This window comes from Castor canadensis, chromosome 2 (genome assembly GCF_047511655.1).
Source record: "Castor canadensis chromosome 2, mCasCan1.hap1v2, whole genome shotgun sequence".
Taxonomy (NCBI): Eukaryota; Metazoa; Chordata; class Mammalia; order Rodentia; family Castoridae; genus Castor; species Castor canadensis.
Genome location: NC_133387.1, coordinates 112,931,698 through 112,939,944, shown reverse-complemented (window position 1 = coordinate 112,939,944; position 8,247 = coordinate 112,931,698). Strand labels below are relative to the sequence as shown.

At 35.8% G+C, this 8,247-nt stretch overlaps 1 pseudogene; it reads right to left on the bottom strand.

Moving 5' to 3' along the window:
• Positions 1-4,104: 4,104 nt before the first annotated feature.
• On the bottom strand, positions 4,105-8,107 carry LOC141418120 (gamma-tubulin complex component 5-like; annotated as a pseudogene).
• Between the last annotated feature and the right edge of the window lie 140 nt (positions 8,108-8,247).

Genomic DNA, 8,247 nt, shown 5'->3' with positions numbered 1-8,247 from the left:
CCCTTAATATTGGCACTCTTAAATCTGTAAATTGATTTTACATTCATTTTTTCTTTCTTTGCTACTGAAGTAGCTTACTCAGAACAGAGTAAATTCTTTATTTTCTCCGGTTCACAGTTACAAGAAAGCTTTTAACAGAACAGCCTCTATTAGTTGTAACTAATTTAATTTTCAACCTCCTTATTTCAAAGAATTAATATTAAGGAAGCAAATTAAACAAAGCCAAAATGAGATTCTTTGGCATCATAATAGAAATACATAATTGGAGATTTTTAGAATAATTGCCATATATCTGGAAGAATATGTGTATATACAATCAGCATTTTTATTAGATGATTTTTTTCATCCATTATCCAAATCTTTCACAATCCTGTTTTCTCAATATGGATCTATTTTGGCATGTAAATATGAGGAAGTTTTTAGCATTCTGAATATATAGCAAAACACTATTAAAATTCTTTCCCATCACTATCAACACTTTATTTGAATTCTAGAGTTTGTGTAATAAGGCATCCATCCATATGCTAACACCCTGAATGTGGACACCAATGAATTCAAATTATGAGTTAAAGACTGAGTGGAAATTTTAAACTCGCTGTCCTGTTATACAGCCAGAAAACAACAAAATTGCAATGATGGCTTCTTGTTGATAGAGACACTACTTTGCTACTTGGTTCTTGTTTCCACAGACTAACAACTATTTCTTGTCCTATGACTCACCTACCGGCCTCTTTTCTAACATATACCTTGAATTCTCAACTGTCAGATCAAAATTTGCTTGTGATGAGAGGGAGCCGTGGAGTTTCACATTACTAGTCTCCCATTCCCCTCTCTTACTTTTAGAAAGGAATAGCTTCAACATGAGGTCAAGGGAGACAAATCAACTCTCCCAGCTGCTGCATTGAAGGTTTAGGAATTCCCTGGCATAAAAAAATGGCACATTGGAAGGAATATCTTCAGTCTTAGTAAGCAACATTGGATATTCACCCTCCACACTGTCATTCTGTAAAAATAACTCAGCTGATAAGGGACTTTCCAGTTTTGAAAGGGTGAGAAAATCAAATTCATCATGCCATCAGTGAGAAAGCAATGACATACAAAATTAAGTACAAGAGAACAGAGACTCTGTGATCTTATAACATGATGATGTCACAATGGGGAAAGGTCCTCTACAGAGCATGCTTTTTAAAATGGTTACAAGAAACTTGTGGCTGTTTTTAAAATTAGATGAGATTTTCTTTACAGATTACATTGTAAGAAAGAAAGTAAATTTTAGTTTACACTATGGTACATAGGAGCTAATAGGCTACAAAATATGTTTGAGAGTAATTTCAAATGTATTTTAGTTGTAATTAAACTAACATCTAAAGATTAGTAGGGACTACATCATACCCTACTTTAAGATACACTTTTCAAAGTTTAGGAAGAAAAGAATCATTAGAATATAAACCCTAGTTTTCCCAGGTAGTCTTTAGTTCTGGAGCTAGGATGACTGGGGATACTCTGTTTGCTTTCATAATTTCTGTTTTAATTACAATCATATATATTGCATGAATTAAAGAACACACTAAGGATATAAAAATACATTTTGAAATTATTAAAAAGAGATTTTTTAAATGGGAAATACCCAACATACATAAAGAAGACTTCACAACATGCTTCTGTGTGTCCACTACTCACTATTAGCGGGAGACCATCCTATTTATACCTCATGAGTCCCACCAAAGTACTTAGAAGCAAATTGGAGACAGCAAAGCATTTTCTTTAAATATTTGAGAGTATACTCTATTTTGGGGGGAAGTGTGGTAGTGGGGTTTGAACTTAAGTCTTTCCACATGGTAGGAAGGGGCTCTACTAGTTGAGCCACCCCTCCAGTCCTTTTTTCTTTAGCTGTTTTTCAGGTAGAGTCTAACACTTTTGCTTAGGGTAAGCCTTAAACAATGATGCTTATGATCCATATCTATGCCTCTTATGTAGCTGGAATTACAGGGGTGTGCCAAACAAACCTTACTGTTGATTGAGATGATGGTCTCACTACAAATTTTTCCTGGTTGACCTTGCACTGTGATCCTCCCAATGTCTGCCTCCTAAGTACCTCCAATTACTGGCATTGAGCCAGTACATCCAGAAGTAATTAATTATATTAAACATAAAGATTTTTTTAAAGTATAGCCATTACACCATTTGCCTACTAATGTTTAATAATTATTTTCTATCAGCAAAAAATCAGTGGGCATTTAAGCAAATATCACCTTACTTCTCCAATTTTTCACTTTCCTGCCCAAAGTTTGAATCATGATCATTTTATAAGTTATAATGGCTGATTTGCTTCCTAACTCCACTTCCTTTTTGTTCATGATTTCAAGAAATTAAAATAGCTCATGTTTTAGCAAATAATATACAGTAGTGATATTTTCCTCTACCCTACGGTGACATGAGAAGAAAGATACCTTTGCACACTTTGTGAGGGCAAGAACAAAGGATAGCAGTTTCTATTTTCTTCCATGTAATTATGAATTTTTCCTACTATCCTAATTTCTTGCATCAGAGAATAACCAAAGGTAAATATTTTGGATGACATCAGCACCATGGTGAAGTTTTACATTTACTGACATACATAACTACAAGCTTCTCTCATAAAAAAGACAGTCAATCAGATGTACTTCTGTGTTTCAGTGAAGAAAAAGAAGAATTATGCTTGCATTAATAAACAAGATAGGGACTACAAAAATATTGAGGTGTATGTTCATGTTAATTGTGGGGGATGGCTGGACTGGAAGTGTAGTGCTACAGTGTGTACATATAGATAAGGCTATAGCACCAACCCCCCAACACAGAAAACAATAAAAACTGTAGAGGATGGGCCTACTGGATGGGAAGAAGAAGTCCTGGGTCCTCAACTGTCCATTGACTTTAGGGCATTTGCCTTACAATGTGACACATGTGAATGGTGTAAAAGTAAAATACATGGTATCTTTTAGTGTTGATACAAAATAAAACTTTGGAGTGTTTTCTAGCATCATGGCCAGAATTCAAAATTTTTGCATTGGCAGAGTGGCTCAACTGGAAGAAAACATGTGCATAAGAAGTATAAGGCCTTGAGTTCAAATCTCAATACTGACAAAACAATTCAATTTTTAAATTTTTATTTATAGAGGTATGAGGTACCTTGCCAAGATGAAGAAAGGATTCCTTGAAAGAAGCCCGTTAGAAAGTACACTGAAATGGTCCAACATAGAAAATTGCAAAGCATACCTACTGCCAAGACAATGGGCCTGCCTGACAGCCTTCCACAAACATGAGAGCCAAATTTTCAACCTTCATGATTGGTTCTTTCACAAAGCCCACCTGGAGACCAAAGTCAGAGGCAGAATATGGGATTTGTAACTATGTTTGGAAACAGACACACATAATCTCCCCTAACACTGTCACAGAAAAGCCTCATCATTACAATGATTACCTTCTGTGTATGAGGAAAGGCACTGGACTCAGAAACAAGCCCAGTAGGGATAGGGCACTACACTTACTGTGCATGATACCTGCATGAGCAAATAGCACTATAGAATACCCAAAAGGACTAGCTCCCATTCTTCAGTGGCCAGTTTCAGTCTCCTAAGGAGTTAGGAGCTGGTGCATAACACCATGTCTCACTTTGATTTTCTAATTTAAAAGTAGAGAAATTCATAGGGTTAATATGAAGAACAAATAAAATAATGGATGAAAAATTCATAGTTCACTTCTTGGCATGTGGTTTACATTATACATTTTTTTCCTTTTTTGCTGTACTGGGGTTTGAAATTAGGGCCTTCCACAACCACGTGGCCCATGGCCCCAGTCCTTTGTGCTTTAGTTATATTTTAGATAGTGCCTTATGCTTTTGCCTAGGCTAGCCATGGACCATGATCCTCATATGTCTGCCTCCTGTATAGCTGAGATTACAGATGTGTATCACCACAACTGACTTGTTATTTGAGAGAGAAATGTTTTTATTCACTTGAATGTCAATCCTCCTATCTCTGACTCCCAATAGCTGGGATTACAGTGCTAAGCCATCACTACTGTCCCTACTTTATACTACTTAAAATCAAAGGGGCCTTCCATATGTTATTGTGAACTCTCTTCAGAATAGTGCTGTCCCACAGCTTCTTGGAATTGGACATTTAGAAAAGACATTCTGAAATATATCCTTTCCTCTTATTTCTCAAAAATTGATGTGCAGAAGTTACACATTATATCTCCACCTTCCATTAAGAAAAAGGTTCTCATGGCTTGCAAGTACTCTATCAATCTGAGTGGACAGAATTTAAGTAACAAAAAATATTTTAATCTATGACATGGAGTTCTTGACCAGTGATATGTATGTGCATTGTTATATTTAATCTGCACACTTACTAACATTAGAAATATTAAAGACATTTTCAATGAAGACTTCTTTAATAATAAATTTTTTTCAACAATAAAAGTAGTGTATGTTTCTCTTTAATAACAAGAAAGAAATAATATATCATTATAGAAAATTGGGCAAGGTGACAAAAATGAAACAAACAAAAATTCAAATCCTACCATCCATAGCGAATTTCCACTGGTCTATTTGGAACATTTAATCCCAGTTGTTTTGGTCTATGCATTAAAATAATGTACAATGTTATACATCCTGCTTTTTTTTTTTGTACTACTGAGGGACTCTCGGTATACCACTTGACCCACACCCCCTGCTCACATTTTGGCTTTCAAGTTATAAGGACATTTTATGTAATTATAAATCTGTGCCAACCTAATTCTTATGAAATTTACAAAGGTCACTTATAGATAAGGATATCCAGAGTTTAAGGAGACAGTTATCTATAACCAAGTAATTTCATGTTTTTCTTCTGACAGCAATTTTTTTTTGTTATACATTTATTCACAAGTGCATACATTGTTTGGGTCATTTCTCCTTCCTGCCCCTGCCCCCACCATCTCCCACACTCCCTCCTCTCTTCCAGGCAGAACATTTTCTACACTTTTATCCAGTTCTGTTGAAGAGTAGAAATAAGCAATAAGAAAGACGTAACACTTTTGCAAGTTGAGATAAGGACAGCTATACAAAAGACTTAACACTTTTGCAAGTTGAGATAAGGACAGCTATACAGAGAGATTCCTAGCATTGCTTTCTTTTTTTTTTCCTCAGAAGCACCATTTTATTTTATTTATTTATTTATTTTTAATTGTTTTATTATTCATATGTGCATACAAGGCTTGGGTCATTTATCCCCCATGCCCCCACCCCCTCCCTTACCACCCACTCCGCCCCCTCCCTCTCCCCCCCACCCCCTCAATACCCGGCAGAAACTATTTTGCCCTTATCTCTAATTTTGTTGAAGAGAGAATATAAGCAATAATAGGAAAGAACAAGGATTTTTGCTGGTTGAGATAAAGATAGCTATACAGGGAGTTGACTCACATTAATTTCCTGTGCGTGTGTGATACCTTCTAGGTTAATTCTTTTTGATCTAACCTTTTCTCTAGTTACTCTAGCATTGCTTTCATGTAGAGTTTCATCTCTACCTGATCATTACACTGGTTCCTGATCCCCTTCTCATATTGATCTCCATTTGTTTAAGGATTAATTCCTCTGGAGTGAGGACATCAAATGCTATCATGTTTTCGGTTTTCAGTCTAACCCCATACCTCCTGTATACGTTTTCCCCTTGTCATGTAACCCAAGTCCTACAACACTGATGTATTTACCCTAGATCTAATGACTTCATATGAGGGAGAAAATATGATTTTTGTTCTTCTGTGTCTGGCTAAACTCGCTCAGAATGATGTTCTCCAGTTCCATCCATTTACATGCAAATTATAAGATTTCATTTTTCTTCATGGCTGAGTAAAATTCCATTGTGTATAAATAGCACATTTTCTTGATCCATTCGTCAATAGTGGGGCATCTTGGCTGTTTCCATAACTTGGCTATTGTGAATAGAGCTGCAATAAACATGGGTGTGCAGGTGCCTTTGGGGTAACATGTGTTGTGGGTATATCACCAGGAGTGGGATTGCTGGCTCATATGACAGATCTATGTTTAGAATTTTAAGCTTCTAAATTTTTTTCCACACTGGTTGCACCAGCTTGCATTCCCACCAGCAGTGTACCAGGTTTCCTTTCTCCCCCACATCCTCTTCAACACGTGTTGTTGGTGATTTTTTTGATGATGGCTACTCTAACAGTGGTGAGGTAGAATCTTAGTGTGGTTTTGATTTACATTTTCTTTGTGGCTAGAGATGGTGAGCATTTTTTCATGTGTTTCTTAGCCATTTGAATTTCTTCTTTTGAAATTGTTCTATTTAGCTCAGTTGCCCATTTCTTAATTGATTCATTGATTTTGGGAGAATTTAGTTTCCTAATTCCCCTGTATATTCTGATTATCAGTCCTTTGCCTGATGAATAGATAGCAAATATTTTCTCCCACTCTGTGGGTGGTCTCTTTACTTTAGAGACCATTTCTTTTGTTGTGCAGAAGCTTTTAATTTTATGAAGTTCCATTTATCCATTCATTCTCCTAGTTTGGCATTTTGGGAAAAAAATTCTTTTGGGATAGATTCTCAAAGGATTAACATTCACATCATATTTAAAGAAAATATTGATGGTTAATCAATCTTCTTAAAACACAGTTGTGTAGTACACATTTATTAACTGTTCTAATTAAAATTTTCTTGAAATACAGAAGTTTAAAATGTCTCTGCAGAACATTCTAGGTTTAATCCCCAGCATCCTGACTCCAAACTGTTCTCAAATTGACTACTGATGACTGCTAAAACTAAATTACTCCCTTTTTTTGGGTGAAATTTTCTTAAAGTTTGCATGTGATTTCCACAGCAATGTATGATTTCCACAGCTTATCAATATGAGGATAGAGGCAATATCTCAGAGTTAATTCAAATGTTTGGCAAGCCACACATTCTGATAATCTGTCTATGCATATGTAACAACCTGAAAACTCATGAATGTCACTCAGCTACAAATGAAAACTTCAAGATAAAAGTGTAAATCTTTTCATTATATGAACTGCTCTAAACAGAATTCTCTTAAACCAAAACCCCAGAGTTCCCCTTTCCTTTTTTGGCAAATTCACAACAATGAAACAAACTCTGTGGTTGGAACTCAGGGCCTCAATCTTGCTAGAAAGTTGCTCTATCAATGTCCCATTTTTACCTTTAGTCTGAAAATTATTCATTATTACAGAAAGAGGAAAGCTTTCCTCATAAAACATCATTTCAGAGTTGCTACTGCCTATAGGGACAGACACTTGAGTTGGTCCTTCTATTATAGTTCAAACAGTTAATGCTGGCCATCAGACAATATGGTAGTATGGGGCACTAACAGTTAATTCCACTGTGGTAAAAGGCTAAAAGCAACCTAAGCCTAGAGGCACACTGATTAAGAGTTGTGTATTGTGCCTACACTGACATTTAGAAGCATATTTTGACTGAACAACAGCCCTTCAAGGAGTCTGTGGGCACAGACCATGCTTGTAAACTTTTATAAACCAGGAGGAGGCAAAATTATACATCTTTAATATGTGAACATAGCATTTCCTTGTATATTATTTTTAGAGTGTATACTTTTCTGTATTTAATGCTGGAAAGCCCTACCTGGCATAAATAAACAGTTTACATACATTGTACAGATGTTGCAATTTAACCACTGAAAATCTTGCAGGTGTGTATCACCTTGTGCAGTTAATCGCCAGTAGTGGGTGATGTACATCATCCAGCTCAAGATGCCTTTCAGCAAAGGACTGCATCTTCATTAGGTTTTCTCTGACTGTCTTTGACTCAGTAAGTACCCGAGGAGTGGAGTCTTCTCTATGTCAAAGAAGAGTATGTGTAAGCATTTTCTGTCTGCCTATAAAAATACAAAAATAAATTATATGAAATATGAATTATGAGCTTATAAGTCAACAAATAGTAAGCAATTTCATCTTAATAACCTGGTATTTGATTTATGAAGGACCATCTATGCTCTGTATAGCCTCTGTTAACTGCAAAGTTTATAGGTAAATACAGTTTACAAGATACCTGAGAAATACCTAAAGCAGAGCACTGGAAAGTTGCCTCACTACCATGCTGCATAATGCTATGATAAGACTTCTAGGATCAAATTTCATTGGAAGACACATTGCCCAAACTGGCCTTGGAAAGCTCATCACAGTTTATTAGTCGCTTTAAATGGAAGTATTCCAAAAAGGAAAAAATATTATTTAAA